The sequence below is a fragment of the Tamandua tetradactyla genome, chromosome 10, assembly GCF_023851605.1.
Source record: "Tamandua tetradactyla isolate mTamTet1 chromosome 10, mTamTet1.pri, whole genome shotgun sequence".
Classification (NCBI taxonomy): domain Eukaryota; kingdom Metazoa; phylum Chordata; class Mammalia; order Pilosa; family Myrmecophagidae; genus Tamandua; species Tamandua tetradactyla.
The window spans coordinates 37,482,105-37,503,663 of record NC_135336.1 but is presented as its reverse complement, the minus strand read 5'-3'; the positions used below and the strand labels follow the sequence as shown (position 1 = coordinate 37,503,663).

General features: G+C 36.2%; 1 non-coding gene across 1 annotated transcript; it reads left to right on the top strand.

Moving 5' to 3' along the window:
• Window positions 1-15,797: 15,797 nt before the first annotated feature.
• LOC143649031 (U6 spliceosomal RNA) lies at window positions 15,798-15,904 on the top strand. Its single transcript, XR_013158910.1, has one exon. It is a non-coding gene; the product is annotated as a U6 spliceosomal RNA (small nuclear RNA).
• The last annotated feature ends 5,655 nt before the right edge of the window (window positions 15,905-21,559 follow it).

Here is a 21,559-nt window from a genome sequence, read left to right as displayed (position 1 = left end):
ATTTCTGCTCTAATCTTCATTATTTCTTTCCTTTTCTCACTTTGGGGTTAGTTTGCAGTTCTTTCTCCAGTTCTTCCAAGTGGACAATGAATTCCTCAATTTTTGCTTTTTCTTCTTTTTTGATAAAGGCATTTAGGGTAATAAATTTCCATCTTAGCACTGCCTTTGCTGCATCCCATAAATTTTGATATGTTATGTTTTCACTTTCATTTACCTTGAGATATTTACTGATTTCTCTTGTAATTTCTTCCTTGGCCCACTGGTTGTTTAAGAGTGTGTTGTTGAGCCTCCATATATTTGTGAATTTTCTGACACTCTGCCAAATCGTTGATTTCCAACTTAATTCCTTTATGATCTGAGGAAGTGTTTGTATGATTGCAATCTTTTTAAATTTTTTGAGACTTGCTTTGTGACCCAGCATATGGTCTATCCTTGAGAATGATCCATGAGCATTTGAGAAAAAGGTATACCTTGCTGTTGTGGGGTGTAATGTTCTATAAATGTTTGTTAAGGCTAGCTCATTTCTTGTATTATTCAAATTTTCTGTTTCTTTAATGATCCTCTGTCTATATGTTCTGTCCATTGATGAGAGTAGGGAATTGAATTCTCCAACTATTATGGTAGATGTGTCTATTTCTCTTTTCATTGTTTTCCTCATGTTTTTTGGAACATTCTGGCTTGTTTATGACTGTTATGTCTTCTTGTTGAATTGTTCCTTTTATTAATACATAGTGTCCTTCTTAGCCTCTTTTAACTGTTTTACATTTGAAATCTAATTTGTTGGATATTGGTATAGCTACACCTGCTGTTTTCTGATTGTCATTTGCATGGAATATCTTTTCCCAATCTTCACCTTTAGCCTATGTTTATCCTTGGGCCTAAGATGCATTTCCTGAAGACAACATATAGATAGGTCCTATTTTTTAATCCATTCTGCCAGTCTCTGTCTTTTGATTGGGGATTTAATCCATTAGCATTTAGTGTTACAAGCAGTACTTTCTACTACCCATTTGCCTTTTGGGTTTTATTTTCATATCTAATTTTCCTTCTTTTTACCTGTACTGATTGTCTACATTTCTACACTCTTCTCCACACCTTGCTGTTCTGTCTTTTTTTTTTTTTTATGTGTCTCTTGTGTTCCCTTTAGTATTTCTTGGAGAGCTGGTCTCTTGGTCACAAATTCTCAGTGATATTTTTGCCTGAAAATGCTTTAATTTCTCACTTATTTTTGAAGGACTATTTTGCTGGATATTGAATTATTGGTTGACAGTTTTTCTGTTCTTATGTCTTAAATGTATCATCCCACTGTCTTCTCACCTCCATGGTTTCTGCTGAGAAATCTACACAGTCTTTTTGGGCTTCCCTTGTTGTGATGGACTGTTTTTCTCTTGCTGCTTTCAAAATTCTCTCTTTGTCTTTGACATCTGACATTCTGATAGTTAAGTGTCTTGGAGTATGTCTATTTGGATCTATTCTATTAGAGGCATGCTGCACTTTTTGGATCTGTAATTTTAAGTCTTTCATAAGAGTTGGGAAATTTTCAGTGATAATTTCCTCCATTAGTTTTTCTCTTCTTTTCCCCTTCTCTTCTTCTGGGACACCCACAACACATATATACATGTGCTTTATGTTGTCATTTAATTTCCAGAGTCCCTGCTGATATTTTTCCATTCTTTTCCCTATATTTTCTTTTGCTTGTTGGAAATCAGGAAATCAGGTGTTGCATCCTCCTGTTCACTAATCTTATCTTCTGCTCTCTTGAAATCTGACTTTGTATGTTTCCATTTTTTTTTTATCTCATCTACTGTGCCTTTCATTCCCACAAGTTCTGTGTTTTTTTTTTTTCAGACATTTGATTTCTTCTTTTTGTTTGTCCCTTGCCTTCTTTATATTTTCTTTCAATTCATTGATTTGATTTTTGATGAGGATTTCTCATGTCTGTTCAAACATCCTGAATTAATTGTTTGAACTCCTGTATCTCATTTGAATTTTTGGTTTGTTCCTTAGACTGGGCCATATCTTCAACTTTCCTAGTATGATTCATTGTTTTTGCTGGTGTCTAGGCATTTAATTTCTTTAATTAGTTCATTCTGGAGATTGTTTTCATTTTTTTTAAGTTAGGATTTTCTTGCTGGATGACTTTGCTGTCTATCTGTTCTTTGACATTTAGTTCTGCTTATTCTAGACCTCTAGCTTAGGTTTTGTTTAACAGATCAGTATTTTTCAGTTTTTGTTTTCTTATTTCTTGCCCTGCCTGTAAGGTGCCTTTTTTCTTCCTTAGGAGGGTTTGTTTATGTGTTGTAGACACCAGTAATATTTTCACAGACCAAATTGGTCTCCTTTCAGGGGGAAAGTGTCATCTGAATCAGATTTCCCTGAGGGTTAGACCAAGTAGGTTGAAAGACTATCCTATGAAGCCTCAAGAATCTGTGTTTTGCTATCCTGCTCAGTATGTGATGCTTGTCTGCCTGTGGTTCCCACCAGTATAAGGTAATGTGGTACCTTTAACTTCAGCAGACTCTCCCTGCTGGTGGTATGGTTGAGACAGAGGAGAGTTTGTAGGCTGGCTTTAACTGCTTCAGTTTTCCAGACCCTGGTATGTGAACTCCTTGAGGCATGGATTCCACTTGAACCGGGCCCCATTTCTCTCCTGGGGAAGACTCAGCCTCCAGAGAAGCTCTCACACAAGCTTAATTCTGCCCTTGCCTGAGGCAGTTGGAACCTGAGAAGGCTTGTAGTTGTATCCAAAGAGCAATCAATCTGTAGAAACACAGCCACAAAAAAAGAAAAGAAAAAAAAAAATGTTTCAGAGCAAGATCCCATTACTTAGGTTTGCCAATCAAGATCTTAAGTTGGTATGTTGCTTTGTGTATCTCTAGGTCTTATATGCCCCCTCCTTTCCTTCAGGGACCAGATCCTTTCAAATATTTTGTGCTGTCTGATCTAAAAAAATTTTTTTTTGAAATTTTTTCCCAACAGCCTTGTTCCCTTTGCCGTTAGGCAAAAACCAGCAACCTCAGTTTTTATTCAAGGTTCAGCTGAGCTGGGGGCCTACTTTAATAGTCAGAATGTGTTAATTAATTCCACAATTGAAGTTTGGTTGAGCTAAGCCCCTTGCTGTCAGCAAAGTCTCTTTCCTTTCTTCTCTGGGAAGTAGCCTGTCAGGGAGGGGCCTCACAGTTCTGGGCAGGATTGTAGCTGGTCCAGCTTGTCCAGACTGGTGTTCACTCTGTGTCCGGTCACTGAGTGGTCTCAGCAGTTGTTCTGTACTGTTACTGACCATTTACTAGTTGCTTTGGAGGATGAACTAAATTCCACATCTCACTAAGCTGCCACCTTGGACTTCTTTTTCACCAAACGATTTTTGATGAGGCTGACAAGGTTGCTAAATCCAGTCAACTGGGGAAGAATAATCTCTTCAACAGATTGTGCTGGGAGAACCATATGCAAAGGAATGAAAGAGGACCTGTATCTCACATCATATATAAAAATTAACTAAAAATGGAACAAAGACCTGAATATAAGAGCCAGGACTATAAAACTCCTAGAAGAAAATGATTTCTTAGACTTTACACCCAAAGTACAAGCAATAAAAGAAAATAAAAAGATAAATAGACCCTCATCAAAGTTAAAAAACATTTTCATGTCAAAAGACTTTATCACAAAATTATTAAAAGTCAGACACAAAAGGGTTTACCCATTTACAAAAGGGTAAATATTATATAATCTCATCAATAAGAATTAACTATAATAAACAAACTACTAGATTTAAAATCTAGAATATAGGCTACCTGGCGCTAGGTTGTTTGTAGGGAGTGGGGAATCAATCCTTAGCTTGTATAGAGTTTCTATTTAAGTTGATTGTATATATATATGGGAGAGAATATTTGGAAACCATGCACCTGAAAAGGGTTTAATATCCAGAATATATAAAGAAATACTACAATTCAATAAAATGACAAACAACTCAATTAAAAATTGGACAAACAGTTGAATAGACATTTTTTTAAAGAGGATGTACAATGACTAAATAGCACATGAAAATATGTTCAATATTACTAGCCATTAAGAAAATGAAAATCAAAACCACAGTGAGATAATATTTCATATCCACCAGAGTGGCTACTATAAAAATAAAAGAAAATTACAAGTGTTGGAGAGGATGTGAGAAAATAGGAACACTCATTCATTGGTGGTGGGAATGTTGAATGATGAAGCTGCTATTGAGGAGAGTTTGGCAATTTCTCAGAAAGCTAAGTATAGAATTACCACATCAGCCAGCAATCCCACTCCTAGGTATGTACCCAAATGCAGGAGAGCAGGAATTCAAACAGATATTTACACAACAATGTTCATAGTGGCACTATTCACAATTACCAAAAGATGGAAGCAACCCAAGTGTCCATCAATCAATGGATGTATAGACAAAATATGGCATATACAAACCATTATCATTCAGCCATTAAAAGGAATGAAGCCTTTATACATGCGATAAAATAGATGGCCCTTGAGGACATTATGTTGTGTGAAATCAGTCAGACACAAAGGGATATATATTGTATGAACTATTTATACAATATGAACTAATTATAACAAGCAAACTCATAGAGTTAGAATCTAGAATATAGGTTATCTGGAGCTGGGTTATGGGTAGGGAATAGGAAGTCAATAGATTAATTTGTATAGAGTCTCTATTTAGGTTGATTGTAAAATTTTGCATATGGATGGTGATGATGGTATCATATCATTGTTAGTGTAATTAACAGTTCTTAATTACATACATGAATGTGGTTAAAGAAGGAAATTTTAGGCTTTATCTACATTACTAGAATAAAAGTCAAAAGGTAAAACGTAGAACTGCATAACACAATAAACCCTATTATAAATGATAGGCTATAGATAATAGTAGTAGTATAAAAGTGTTCTTTTGTGAATTATAACAAATGTACCACACTAATACAAGGTTTTAAAAATAGGATCATATATGAGGAAAAAATGCACCTATTCTGAGCTATGGACTGTAATTAACAGTATAGTTTTACTATTCTTTCATGAATTGTAACAAAGGTACAACACTAATGCAAAAGTGTCAACAATAGAAGCTATATGGGAATGCTGCGATTTTTATATGCTTTTTCTGTAAACCTACAACTTCTCTATTTAAAAATACATACATACATTGGGACAGATGGGGTTTTGTTTATCCATGAAGCTTCCCACTTTCTACGTGTGTGGAGTTAGCTTTAAAAAGAACAAATGAGAGCATTGAATCCACTTGAGACTTATATTGATCCAGACAATACCAAATACAGTAATTAGTTAATTTATATTTGCTGATCATCCAATACAGAGAATGTACAATGGGCTCTGGTGCATAAATAAATTGAACTCCACAAATAGTGGCATAAAGCTAACTTTGGCAAAGGGTCATGAAAAGTCCTTATGTGAAACATCTTTTACATTTTTTTTAAAAGCACATAAAATTTTATAGGTATGATAACTCATTTGATGTAATTCAGAGGGAAATTCTGACAAGATGTTGGCCTTGACCTTTATACCATTAGGAAGTAGCCAACTTGGAATGCAGATATTATAAAAGAGTCTATGAATTTCCTAATTGTAACCTTATTTGAAAAAGGTGGAAATAAAGTGAGACGGTGTGGTCATACCCTATTATCAGTAAAGTGGTAAGGTGGAAAAAAGTGCATTAATTTTATTCTGAGTGAAAAAGAGACTCCAACTAGTGGACATAAACATTTTTAACCCTCAAGTGAAACAGATATCAGGAAAATTAAAATATTCCCCTTGCTCACATTGGGAAGTTCATTACCAGAAGCCAGTTATCAATTCCAACAAACGTTATTGACTCGTATGCCCCAGGAATTATGAGAAATTAATGATGACCACATCTCTGTTCCTGATGGGAGTTGTGCTTTAGGAAAATTACTCTGATTCTGGACCAGAATGAGTTTTTTTTTTGGATTTAATAGGCAAGGGAGGTTACATGAATCAGCTTTGCAGAGGGAGAATCCAAATGGACCTTATTAAATATAGGGGTTGAGCTTTGTTACAATAGTGAGGTTTAAATCTGAATACCAAGAAAATGGTGGTATCAACATCACATTTGAACCAGAGAGAAGATGTAAAGGAGAAAGCAATGTGCTATGGACTTGACTGATCTCAGCACTTAGCAAGTGTTGATTGGTTGTTGCTCCCTGCATAACGCAACATGGGCAGAAATAAATCCAAGGGTGTGTAGTCAAGTGTCAGGTTTTAACCCCAATCCTGGAGGCAGCATAAAAGAGAGCTATAATGCATTTTTCTTTGTAAATAGCCTAGGCTTCTTGTTTTCTGCCTTGTAAATTCTGAAGTCAGTTTGGTAACCCAAAATATAACTATCCTGATATAATGAATTTTTAAATTGTATGACAAATTTCATCACCCCAGTTAATTCTTCCCCACTTAGTAACTGCAGAGTAAGTTCATATAGCTTACATAGCTTTTATTCCATGGAGTAATAGTTGGCTAGGTTAGGAGTTCCTTGACTACAAGCACTATGTCTTTTTACCTTTGCATTGCCAGACATGGACTAAGGCCTAGCACACAAATATCGATTAAGTGATGAGTGCTGAGGAAATGCCTGATTGGACTTGATTTAGTTCTCCTCTTTGCTACCAAGGCTAGGCTTGAGTTTCCAGCCACAGGAATCTTGCCATCTGTTCAAATTGCTCCTCCAGATAGAACATTTTGATGTGGAATATGTATGACAAGTCCAGGCTTTGGTTGGTGAGTGGTGATGACCACAGTGATGGTATATGAGTGAGTTGGGGGTAGAGTGCTGTGGTGATAGATGCAGGGACAATAGAAATTGAGACATCTAAGAGGTAAATTTATTTTAAGTGCTGTTCTACTTCTACTCCATCTCAACTTTTAGTTTTCCTTTTCCTAGTTCTTATTCATTCATTTATTCAATTAATGTGCATTTTTACTTAATATGCTGATTTGAAATTGTTGTATACCCCAAAAGAAAGCCATGTCCTTTAATCCTGATTCAATATTTTTGAGTTGGATCTTTCTGATTAGGTGGCTTCCATGGAGAATGTGTCTCCACCCATTCAAAGTGGGGTTGCTTACTGGAGTTATTTAAGAGGGAACCATTTTGGAAAAAGCTTCAGAGCTGACAGAGCTGACAGGAGACCCAGATATTTGGAAATGCAGGAAGAAAATGCCCTCAGGAAAGGTGCTTGAAACCAGAAGCCAAAGGACAGCAGATACCAGCCACATGACTTCCAAGCTGACAGAGGTGTTCTGAACTCATCGGCCTTTCCTGAGTCAAGATATCTTTCCCTGGATGCCTTAGTTTGGACATTATTATGTCCTTAGAACTGTTAACTTGTGACTTAATAAATTCCCTTTATAAAAGCCATTTCATTTCAGGTATACTCATTCTGGAAGCTTTAACAAACTAATATACTTAATATACACTATGTGAAGTGTTGGGAATACAAAATATAAAAAACAAGTCTTGGCAAGTAGGATATCCCATCCATAAGGCCTAATGCAGTTCTTTTACACTCGTCTTGCTCTCCTTGCTTTTCACTGCAATATAATATCCTATAGTCCACTTACATTGCATCATTTCTTTTTTAGCTATTTCCTCCTACTTCAAAGGCATGCATAGTAAAATCTGTAATACCTGAAAATGTCTCCTTTTTTTAAATTTCTCTCAACAATCTTCTGTTTCAGAGGAAGAATACTTCATTGTCAAAAAATACTAACATTGCAGCTTTATTAATTTTAAGATACATTTTTACTTCTATTTTTTGACTTGCTTGATAATAGTTCATGAGATTTATTGGAATTCCAGCACTGATATTTAATATTTTAAAACAAGCCTCTTTCTTAATGAGTCTAATAAAGATCTAGTATCTGATTTAGATTTAACAATGATCGTTAGTAATAATTGTTAAAAACCAGATTTAAATGTATATATATTTTAAAATATCTACTTTGCTTTGGGAAGAAATATTTTATTTCATCTCACTACTAAAGAAAGCAGCTATTACAAATATACTCTCTCCATCCTTCTCATCCTTTACCATTGTCCTCCTGTTTGAGAATGTGTCACATTTTCTTATATAAAAACTGGATCCTTCTTTTTATGATTTTTATGACTGTGTATTATCTCTAGCTTAGAAACTACACAGTAAACAGTATTAAAAAATGAAAATTGAATTTGGAAAACCCTGGAAGAAGCTCACTGAAATTGAAGACGGCAATAAAACAAAGCCAAACAAACAACAAACACAAAAAGCCAGGATTCAATAAGGGGCCCACTGGAAATGGGTGTGAAACGAGCTTGTCCTTGTAAAGTGAAACAGAGAAGGTTGAGGGGTGTGAGGTAAGGCTATAATAGCAACAATAAGGGAACAATTGATTGGTAATGATTTAGCCCAGTGGGCCTTAAACCTTAGTGACCTTAGAATCATCCAGAAGACCTATTAAAAGACATCTTTCTGGGTTTCATTACCAGAGCTTCTGATGTTTTGGTTGAGTTGAGATATTTGCATTTCTAATCATGTAGTTGATTCAGGGGCCACATTTTGAGAGCCACTAATCTAGCCAAACAGTGGAATATTAGACACCATTGAAATTGATGATGTTGATGTATATTTATTTATAAATAAAGAATGATAAATTCACAATAGAAATAAAGACAGAGTGAAAGAGAATGAATATAAGAGAAAAAAAGAGACCCTTCCTCCGTGTCCACCAACTTCAAACCCCCTCCCCATCTCGTCATGACATAGGAAGTTACTAAGATATCAACATTTTATTCTAAACTTTACAATTAAAAGAAAAGAATTAAGGTGTCCTTGTGCAAATGGTGTTTCAGGATAGGCATTAATTCCCGTAAATGGAGGAAAGTTCTCCTTTACAGAAGAGTTAGTGATAGTGAATATGAAAGGAATGATTGAATTAGAAAATCACTATTTTGCATTACTTAATGCAATAATCAGGCAGCAATCTTCAATGGATGAAACCAGTAGATGAAAGGTCAATAGAAATATTTACAATGGGCCAGGCAATGGTGGTTCAGTAGCAGAGTTCTTGCCTGTGATGCCAGAGACCCAGGTTTGATTCCTGGAGCCTGCCCAAACTGAAAAAAAAAAAAAAAAAAAAAAAGTGCTCTCTTTGGCAGCACATATACTGAAATTGGAATGATACAGAAATATTTACAATGGAGCGATCAAGTTGTTACACATAAATGCCCTGATTAATTTTAGAATAAATAAGGAGAAACAATTAGACTTTATGGTGCCTGATGTGATGCGGTATACTATATATTAAATATTCTTGCCAAACAGATGAATTTAAATCTAATCAAGATTCTGGTACTAGCTTTCACTTATAAAAAATATGGTAGAAAAAGAAACAAATTAAACGATACCACAGGGAAGGAAACAGACAAGTCCAGAATATGGAATACTGTATAGGATAAATCAAGACGTGGAGAAAAAATTTAGAATAGACTATTCTAAATTCAGAGAGACTTATGAGTTGTAACAACAAAATATAATATGCTGATTTTATTTAGAGTCCAGTTTGAATCAATCAACTGGGGGGGAAGAAAAGACCGGAAATGTATGGCCTGGATATTAGCCAATACCAAAGAAATATTGTTAATTTTGTTGCATTGATAATGACATTGGAATCTGTTTTGGTTTGCTAACGCTACTGGAATGCAATATATCAAAAAGGAATTGGCATTTATAAAGGAGATTTAGTAAGTTACACGTTTCAATTCTAAGGTCATGAAAAATATCCAAATTAAGGTACCAACAAGAGGATATCTTCTCTTAAGAAAGGCCAATCTTGCCTGATGTTTTTCTGTCACATGAGGAGGCACATGGCGACATCTGCTGTCCTCTCCTGTCTTCTGGCTCCAAACAGCAATCTCAGCTTCTGGTGTCTTCTGGGCATTTTCCTGTCTGCATCTCCAAAAGTCTGTTTCTGATTTCAGGTCTCTGTTCCCCGTGTCACCCCTTTTAAGGACTCCAGTAATTAAGCCCACCTTGAATAGGTGAGGTCACATCTCCATGTAAATAATCTAATCAAAAGGGCCTATCCAAAATAAGCCCACACTCACAAGATTGGATTTAAAGAACATGGCTTTTCTGGAGTACACAGCAATTTCAGACCAGCACAGAGTCAGTAAGAAAATTTCTATATTTTTAAGAGTTGTATGCTGACTAATGTTGACATGAAATGAAAGGCTAGCTAAGATATGATTTAAAAAAGGCTGGCAAATGAAAAACAAGATTGATGAAGGAAAGTGACAAAATTTTGAGAATTATGATGTGGGAGCTGAGTCTCTGAGAGAGAGTCATGAGTCAGTATAATATTTTTTTTACTCTTATGTGTTTAAAAGTTATTAAAATAGGGTGGGCCTCAGTGGCTCAGCAGGCAGAGTTCTTGCCTGCCATGCCGGAGACCTGGGTTTGATTCTTGGTGTCTGCCTATGTAAAAAAAACAAAAGATATAAAACTTATTAAAATAACAAAAGATAATAGTCCAACCTCCATAGTTCCTGTTCTCTTAATCATATTTTAGAAAGTTTCCACATTTTTGATCATTTAAAAATTCCAAAGTAGAAATTTTATTATCCAGATATTCTATTTATACTCTTGCCTATGTTACTAGTTACCTTCTGATTTCGGCAAAGTAATTTCTAGTTTAGCTTTCTGTTAAATAGGTGCAATAATACTGTCTGCTTTAGCTTTGCTAGGAGGATTAAATGACAGAATGGATATAAATCTCTTTACACAGGACCTGGCTGTTCTGGTTTGAAGCTGTTATGTACCCCAGAAAAGCCATGCCTTTCTCCTGATCCAATCTTGTGGGGACAACCATGCTTCTTTTAGTGGAACCTCTTTGATTGGATTGTTTTAATAAAGACTGAAAACATGTAATTGTGGGTGAGACCTTTTGATTAGCTGGAGATATGACTGCCCATTCCAGGTGGGTCTTGATTAGTTTACTGGGGTCGTTTAAAAGGTGAGACATTTGTATGAGCCTCAGATGAAGAGGCAGACACAGACTTTTGGAAACGCAGAAGCTCCAGGAGACACAGAGGCAAATATTTAAAAAAATGATCACGGTGATGAATACACAACTATGTGATGATATTGTGAGCCATTGATTATACACCTCGCATGTAAAGATTTCTCAATTAAAAAAAGTACACCACAAATTTCCATAAAATATCTTTTAGCTCTCTTTTTTATAAAAATTTTTTTATTAAATAAAAAAAATTGCAGGAAAGAAACACAAACATTCTTAATATGTGATCATTCCATTCTACATATAAAATCAGTAATTCACAATATCATCACATAGTTGCATATTCATCATCATGATAATTTCTTAGAACATTTGCATTAATTCAGAAAAAGAAATAAAAAGACAACAAAAAAATAAAATGAAAGCAGAAAAAAACCCATACATACCATACCCCTTACTCCTCCCTTTCATTGATCACTAGCATTTGAATCTTCTAAATTTATTTTAACATTTGTTCCCCCTATTATTAATTTTTATTCCATATGTTCTATTCATCTGTTGACAAGGAGCCCAAAAAAGTGCAGACATTTGGAGATGCCTGGAGTGCCGACAAAGAGAGCTGATAGAGATAGAGATGTTTGGAGATGCAGAAAAATGCACCTATGAAAAGCTGTTTGAAACCAGAAGTCAAAGGGCCAGCAGATGCTGGCCATGTGTCTTCCCAGATCAGCCTTTTTTCAGTCAAGGTATCTGTCTTTGGATGCCTTACTTTGGACATTTTTATGGCCTTAGAACTGTAAAGCTGCAGCTTAATAAATTCTTGGGTTTTGTTTATTTGTTTTTTTTTTTTGCATGGGCAACCACCAGGAATCAATCCCAGGTCTCTGGCATGGCAGGCAAGAACTCTGCCTGCTGAGCCACCATGGCCCGCCCAATAAATTTCTTTTATAAAAGCCAATCCATTTCTGGTATATTTCATTTCTGGCACCATTCACAAATTAAAATACTCATGGTAATTACTCAATACATGCTAGCTATTATTTTATTATATAGAATTTGTTTTTCTTTTCTACCCTTCTAATGAATGAATTAAGATTATTTTTTCGAGTTGAGCATTTGAAAAGGAGATATTAACTAATAATAACAATGCTGTCTACATAAATAATTAACTTGAAAGTGATGAGCTGTACTAGCATAGTTCATTTAAAAACTCAAAAGATTATTTAAATATACAACATTTGTTATGACACAAAAATACTTTCATCATTTTTGAGACTCAGGAAAATGATTTTAAAATCAACATACTCTCATCATTCTTAAATACCAGTACAGCATGACTTACTCTTTGTTTGCATAAATAATCTGTGCATTCTTCAGAGAAGTTAAACAACTTTGCTGAAGCTCTTCACAGTGCCTAGCTGAATTTAGAAACAAGCTATTTTCCCAGTTCACTTAGAGTCAGAATTGTCTTACCATTGCAGACAGGTTGTCAACATTGCAACTGTGATGCTTTTAAGACCATGTGAGGAGATCAAGCAAGTCCTGGGAAGTAAGTTGGATATGACTCCAAGACCCTTGTGGACAATGAAATAAAAATTGAGAAGTGGCACATTCCTTGGGAAATATATTAATATTGTTATTTACACCAGGAGGCAGAGAGCAATACAGCTGTAGACTTAAATGGAGAGATCAGCACAGAGATGGGTTAGAAACTACTATTTTGCCAAGTTGATAACATCTGGCACATTAAAGTTAAATATCTAACAAGCTGAACACAAGTTCAAGTAGCAGATGAGCTCTTTATCTTTCTGCAAGAAGTAAGAACATGATTTCTAAAAATGTCATTTTATATGTTCAAAACACAGATAGCGTTTAAAAATAAAATCCTCTTTCAAACAGATGTGGAATATGCAGCTGGAAGTATAAGCAATCAGGAATGCAAGAAAGTAGTTTATATAAAACCTAAATGGTATATTAACATTATCAGTAGATTACAGCATAAAATACAGCAAATTTGCCTACCTTCTAAGATTGCAATGGTTTATCAGATTACGAGCAGTACTTACAAAGCAAAGCATAAGAAAATATGTTTTCAGAAACAAACAAAAAATACATTGGGTATCAATTACAGATCCATGGCTATAGTAAAGATTTTCTTTGAGAAAAACTTACTCTTAAAATGTTCTTCTAAACCGATGCAAATGTACTAAGAAACGATGATCATGCATCTATGTGATGATGTTAAGAATTACTGATTGCATATGTAGAATTGTATGATTTCTAAATGTTGGGTTAATTTCTTTTTTTTCCGTTAATTAATAAAAAAAAAGTAAAAAAAAAACCAAAAACAAAATGTTCTAAGAGTTATCAGTGTTTTTCAGATACCTTTCATACCAGGATTTCTCTTTGATCCCCCTCTCTAAAGTCTGTATCAATATGACTTGGGATATCTTTCTGAGATGATGAATCCAATCTGAGTTTTAGTCACAGTGACAGAAGTTAAAATGGCATCAAAGATCCAGTCTATTTTTTATTTTCTAACTTTGGAAAAAAACAAAAATGACCCATGTTTACAATTCAAGCTTCATTATTTCATGTCTCAATATGCAAGAATTGCAATTTTCTACTCTTCTGAAAAGCAATAATCTTCTTAAAAAATTAAGCTACAGGGTGCACTCATGGTTCAGTGGTAGAATGCTCACTTGTCATGCTCCTCCACAATCCCCCCCCCAAAAAAAAAACTGGAAAAAAATTGAGTTGCCTTTTCGACACATTACAGGTAGAGGTTCATAATATTTTATTCTAATCTACCAAAACTGGATAAGGTGGTAAAAGCAAATACACAGAATTATTCTGAAAGGAATTCATCGGTATTCCTTGACCACCTACTATCCCAGACACAATTGTAGGTGCCAGGGATACAGCTATAAGTAGACAGACAAGAACTCCAGGCATAGGAAGCTGCATTCTAGTGGAAGGAGAAACGAACAAATAAACCAAAGCATTTCAGATCAGTGCTGGGGTGAAAATAATACAGAGTGATGGGATAGAGAGTATCTGGGGGGCTACTTTTAATTGATTAATCAGGCAAAGTTGCTCTGAAGTGGGATTTTTAAACTGAGAATTGAATAATAAAAAGGATCCAGTTACACAAGGAGCTGGGGCAAGAACACTCCAGGTAAAGAACAGAGCTATTAATGCTAAGAACCAAACTTAATTAGGGACAAGGCATGGAAGTTGCAATACAAATCCAAATAAGGTTATTGATTGCATTAAATATGCTTGAGATGATGGCAGGAATAGTAGACAGACTAGTCCTTAGGAAGGAAACTAAATTCAAAGTCTCCAAGAGTGGTGCCGATGATTGCAATGTGCATACAAGGGTGAACAAGGCCAGTTAGCAAAGACCAAGATGTTACAGAATGAGTCAACTTAATTCCCAAATTAATTCTAATTGTGCTTGGCCTATACTCAAAGCCATAAGAATATCCAAATGAACTCAGAGACTAGAATACCCTTCCACAGTTTGACTGTTAGGAAGAGAACGGATTATAATATCACCATTATAAAATGCAATGAATGACCTGTAACTTAATCCCCCCCTTTTTAGAAACCATCCTGAAAAAGTGCACCACATGGAGGGAAGTAGCTGAAACACTTGAGCTGTGTTCCAGTAGCCTAGATTTCTTGAAGACAATTGGATAAAAGTATAATATTTACATTGTGACCGTGTGATTGTGAAAACCTTGTGTTTGATGTTCCTTTTACCCAAGGTATGGACAGATGAGTAAAAATATGGATAAATAAATAAATAAATAATAGGGGGACAAAGGATAAAATATATTGTGTATACAGAAATATTAGTGGTCAATGAGAGGGAGGGGTAAGGTATATGTTATGTGTGTTTTTTCTTTTTGTTTTTATATCTTTTTCTGGAGTGATGTTAATATTTAAAAAATGATCATGGTGATGAATACACAGCTATGTGATGATATTGTGAGCTATTGATTATACAGCTTGCATGAAAAGATTTCTCAATTAAAAAACGTATACCACAAATTTCCATAAAATATCTTTTAGTTCTCTCTTTTTTAAATTTTTATTTATTTTTTTAAATTACAGGAAAGAAACATGAACATTCTTAATATGTGATCATTCCATTCTACATATATAATCAGTAATTCACAATATCATCACATAGTTGCATATTCATCATCATGATCATTTCTTAGAACATTTGCATTAATTCAGATAAGGAAATAAAAAACAACAGAAAAATAAAATGAAAACAAAAAAAAACCATACACACCATACCCCTTACTCCTCCCTTTCATTGATCATTAGCATTTCAAACTAAACTTATTTTAACATTTGTTCCCCCTATTATTTATTTTTATTCTATATGTTCTAGTCATCTGTTAACAAGGTAGATAAAAGGAGCATCAGACACAAGGTTTTCACAATCACACAGGAAGGTTCACACCCCTGGGAGTCATGTCCCACGCAGAGAGGGGGAGGGTCGTCAGTTTGCTTGTTGTGTTGGCTGGAGAGAGAGGCCACATCTGAGCGACAAAACAGGTTCTCTTGGAGGTGACTCTTAGGCCTAATTTTAAGTAGACTTGACTTATCCTTTGTGGGGTTAAGTTTCATATGAACAAACCCCAAGACTTGGGGCTCAGCCTATAGCTTTGGTTGTCCACACTATTTGTGAGAATATCAAGAATTCAACCTGGGTGCTCGCTTCAGCAGCACACATACTAAAATTGAAACGATACAGAGAAGATTAGCATGGCCCCTGCACAAGGATGACACGCAAATTCGTGAAGCGTTCCATATTTTTCAAAAAAAAAAAACTTGGGGAGGTTGAATTTCAAGAATTCAACATGGGGAGGTTGAATTTCTTTTAGTTCTCTTGCAGGAATGGTCAATATATAATTTATCACTAATAAGGGAAATAATTCTTAAATTTTCATCCCCTTCCCAATCTTATCTTCAGATTAGCCTGAAATAAACTGTTGCATCACCATAAAGTTATATATCATTTTACTTTGATCCTTAGTGGATAGTTTGAATGATTTTGCTAACTAAATTGTCTTGCTGCAGTTTTAAAATGTTCACTACTTGTTGAGGCACAACGTTCAGATAACCTAAAGTGAGTAAGATGCTGTTTTCCTCTTAAAGTAAGTGATACTTGTGGTAGTTCGAGTCAGTTGTCAACTTGGCCAAGTGAAGATGACTAGTTATATTGCTGTGGACATGAGTCGATGGCATGTGAACCTCATCTGTTCCTGATTACATCTGCAGTCGGCTAAGAGGTGTGCCTGCTGCAATGAATGATGTTTGAGTTAATTGGCTGGTGCTTAAATGAGAAAGCACAACGTAGCACAGCCCAAGCAGCTCAGCATACCTCATCTCAGCACTCACAGCTCAGCCCAGGCCTTTGGAGATGTAGAAAAAAATCACCCTGGGGAAAGTTGTTGGAACCCAGAGGCCTGAAGTGAAGGCCAGCAGAGATTACCCTGAGCCTTCCCATGTAAGAAAGAACCTCAGATGGAAGTTAGCTGCCTTTCCTCTGAAGAACTAACAAAATAAATCCCCTTTTATTAAAAGCCAATCCATCTCTGGTGTGTTGCATTCTAGCAGCTAGCAAACTAGAACAATACCTTAGGAAGGAGATTTGAACTAAACATTTCTAAGACTTGAGGTAAAATCTATGTAACCATTTAGAGCATCCCTTCATTCCTTTATCCCCATTTCCTCCCAATATCAAAAGTTTATTGTGAAAATAAATTGCTGTTGTGGCTTCGGACCTTTGGCTGATACTTAGGAATCATGGTACCCTGGACCTTACCATCAGCTCCAGAAGACTGCCTAGGAAATGCTTTAATGGGCTAGGAACAAACACTCCAGGAAGGTCATTCCTGTGTTAGGTGGGACCTGGGGGAAACATACTCCTCAGAGATGTGACTTCAGAGTACTACCTATTTTTCTTAACAATTACAGGTTTGGTTTGAAGAAAAAGCTTTCCCTGAAGACAAGATGAATTTTTGAAAAGTTGGAGACTGGGAAGTTGAGTTCCTTCCATTTGAAGGGAATTAGGAGCTTTAGACACAGGATCACTTTTGTAAGAACTTTCTGACTTTTATAACTTCCTCACGATTGTTCTATTTGACAGTAAGACTGCCTTTCTCAGTGCAGTCAGCTCTGGGAATCCCCAGGGAGAGAAGGCGTATACTAGTGACCAAAGAAAGGAAAATAAGCCAAGTCCCTGGAAACTGCTACTAGGGAAAACAAAGAAAATTGGAGCATGGGAAATCAATTGAGCATGAAAACAGCTGGCTGGTCACACTGAGGATTTAGGGCAATAATTTTCAATCTTGGCTGCACCTTAGCAACAACTGAGGGGGTTCCAAAATTCCTGAAGCCAGGTTGTACCCCAGACTGATGAAATCGGTTTCTGTCTGGACGACCCAAGTATCGCTTTTGTTTTTCCTACTTCTAGCTCTCTGGGTTGTTGTAATGACCCCCACTAGGGAGGACTTCTCAAACTTCAAGGTGCTCAAAAATACCCTGGGGAGCTAATTAAAGGTAGATTTTGATTCAGTAGATTGGGGCCTGAGAGTCTGCATTTTCACACCAACTCCCAAGACTTATTTTTGCTGCTGGCTGGGGGACCACACTGGCCAGCACAGGACCTTAGGTGTCAACTCTGGCCACCAGCCAATAATTCGATTATTGTTCAATAATGATTTCAACAATTATTATTGAAATAATGATTTCAATGCTCAACATTAAAACGTCAGGCATTTAAACATAATATAGATTTTGAAAATTCCTTTAAATTTAGAAAAAAAAGTCTGAACTTACCACTGCTTATAAAATCTTTTAATGTGCCAAGTTCTTTAATCTATTTCTTTTTAACTCTCATTCACTACTCTCATCTGTCTGCAGAGACACACATATTCATGCAGCTCCTTAAACAGGCCCAATTCATCCTCCCTTTAGGCTTTCACATCTGCTGTTCTCTCTGTTTGTAATGCTTTCTTGTTGCACAGCCTCAAGGCTTGTTCCCACTTCTTTCAGTTCCAAAGTCACATCCTTATCCTTTCCCTGATCACCCATTCTAAAGAGGGAATCTTCCCTCCAAGTCTCTAGCCTCACATCCCTCTCCTCAATATGGCACAGATTACTTGAAATTAGCCTATTTGTTTGCTTATTGACTTCTTTTCCCCTCTACTCTTCTAGAATGTTATCCATGAGAGCAAAGTTCTGTTTGTTACTGCTATACCCCCAGCTCTAGAACAGAGTCTTACACAAAGACAGAAAAAGAAGAAAAAAAAATATTGGATGGTAGATGATGGGGATAGAGGAGTACAGCAGATAAGATGACCTTTGTAAAGCTTATATTCTAGTGTGGGGAGCCAAGGAAACATACAAAACAATAACTCAAAACAAAGAAAATAATAGCAAGAGGTTATAAATATTATAAGGATAAAAAATGACACTGAGGAAGAAAGAAGCAGAGGGGAAATACCTTCCTAAAATATCATGGTTAGCTAAAAAAATATTCAAGCTAAAACTCAAGGATGAAAAGAAGCTAGAATTTTTTTTTTCTTTAATTTGAGCAGTTTCAGATTTATAGAAACATGCAAAAAGTACAGGGCTCCCATAAACTCCCACTCTCACAGCCACTTTTCCCTATTCAATTTTTGGATTAATGTGGTACCTTTGTCATACTTATTATTAATTATTAGTATTATAACTATGCTATTAATGTTAGTCTACTGTTTACATTAGGGTTCACTCTGTGTTCTACAGTTCGCTGGGTAACTTAAATATATTATTTGTGCAAATGTGGTAACTTAAATACATTATAAAATTTCACTTTTATCCCTTTTCAAATACGCAATTCAGAGGTATTAATTGCATTCACAATGTTGGGCCTCCATCTTCATCCATTGCCAGACTTTTCCATCACCCCAAAAAGAACTCCATGCCAATTAGGCAGTAAGCAAGTAGCCATTACTGAGATGATAAATGCACAGCTCTATGATGATATTATGAAACATTGATTGTATATATTTTGGATGAACTACACGGTATGTGAATGTATAATATATAGCAATAATAATAAAAAAAGAAACTAGACATTGAAAGAGAAGAGGAAAAGAATTCTATGTGAGAGAAACAGCATCCCTGAGGCAGGAAAAAGGCTTGTGTGGTTGCAGTGGAGGCAAGAAAGAATGAGCTGAAGTAAGTTAAGAAGACAGAAAACAAAAGGTTTTTGTTGGTCACAATTAAGAGTTTGGATTTATGAAAGGGTTATAGTAAAGCATCTGTGAGGAGAAAGGAACAGAAGGGCAGGAGTAGAACCAGGGCATTGGTAGCTTAATTCAGAAAAGAGATTGGCTGAGAAGAGGGGATTGGCCATGGAGGTGACCATGGATAGCAGTGAGCACTGAGACTCAGTCCAGGAAGGCCAGGGGGCTCCCACATGGGAGAAAAAGCTGAGAAAACTGAGCCTGGCATCCTTAGATTTCTGCCTGGCCCTAGGCTGTAGAGAGCCATGTGCTCAAGCAGCGTGTGAGGGAATTGAATCCCGACAGCATTGTACAGGGTATTAACAAGGTGGTATTTATTCATTATTTTTTAAAATGGTTTTTTAAACTGTAAAGCATAGCATATATGAGAGGCAAAGAAAGAATAAAGCAGTGATTTTCAAAGCATACTTCAACAAGTAGTTACCGAACAGATCCCAGAGTTTGTCATGGGCTGCCATTCGACCATCTCAGATTTTTCCTTCTTTCTGCTCCAAAACATTGGAGGTTAGAAGGCATATTAATACAATGACTCAGCAGCCACACTCATTAGTTAACCCCCATTTTCTCTATTATACTTCCTCCTGCTTTGATCCTTCTCCGAATTTATACGGATCTTTGAACAATACCTGTTCTGGTTTTTTCATGTTGAGAAGGGGTGTCCACACTAAAGGATGAGGGGATGTAATTAATTGATATCATGGACAAGCTGATTCCGCTGAATTTCAGGATTTACCTGACCCAGGAACCCTCTGGGAATTATATGTTCCAGGAAGGCAAAACTAGTGCATGAGACCTTTATAGAGTCTCAGTTTAAGCCCTAGGTGTTCTTAAGAGTCAATGGGAGTGACAGTAATTGGGGTTTAGCAAACCATGGCAATTAGCACTAATTGAAACATGCATAAGAGCAGCCTCTGGAATAGCCTCCTGACACCATTTGATCTCTCTTGGCCTCTGATGCCTTATTTTATTACACTTCTTCCCCCTACTTTTGATCAGGAAAGCATTGTCAGTCCCAGGGTGCTTGGTTAGACTCATCTGTGGAAGTCACATCCCAGGTTCTCAGGGAGATTTTCACCCCTGAATGGCTTGTGCCACATAATGGGGAGGGCAACGATTTTCCTTGCAGAGCTGGGTTTAGGAGAGCGGCCACATCTGAACAACAAAGAGGCTTCGTGGAAGCAACTCTTAAGCCTTATTATGGGGAGTCTTAGCTTTTCCCCATAAAGCCCAAAAGGAAGCCTCAAAATCCAGGGCTTGGCCTATTTTCTTGGGAGTCGCAACGGTTGAGAAGGTGTCAGGGTTTATTTTTATTTTTTTAAGTCATGGACTTCCCTTTTAAAAGGTATTTATTTTAATTAAATAATTTATTATCTACTTAATACTTTATGTTCATTATTTCAGTTTTTCCCATAAGAGCAACAAAGAAATCGCCTGAAGCCTTACAAAAGAGACACTATTACAATGCTTCTTTACAGATGAGGGAACCAAAGTTTAGAAAGAATAAATATCCTGTCCAAAGGCCCATTGCTAACAAGTGGAAGAACCGGGATTTCTAGATTTCTGTTATATAAAACTTTTGCTCTCAGCTATATTGTCCAATATATATATATATATGCCTTTTCATATTCTTGAAGATAAGGGCATCAAAGCTCAGAGAGGTTAAGTAAATTTTCAAGGATACTGAATAAGTAGTGAAGCTGGGATATGAAGACATTCACCTGACTTAAAAAATCATATGTTTTCTATAAGTCAGTGTTGGGGATTAAATCATGTCCTCCACGAAAAGCATATTCAGGTCCCAACCTCTGGACCAGTGGGTGTGAATTCATTTGTGTATAGGAACTTTGGAGATGCTAATGGTTCAGCATACCCAAACTGAAGAAGCCTAATATAGCTGGAGTCCTTATAAACAAAGGAAATTTAATAGAAGAGATAGAAGCCACAGGAAGCAGTCAGGAGCTGGAAGTCATCAGAATCCAGAGGCGACAGAAGATCCACGATGTGCATTGCCATATACAAGAAAAGGCAAGAAACCCTAAATATTGCCAGGCAACCATAATACTGAGCCCAAAAGGAAGCAAGCCCTCTAGCCTCTGAAATGGGGAGCCAATAAATTCCTGTTATTAAACCAGCCCATTTTATGGTATTTATTTTAGCAGCTGAGAAACTAAAAC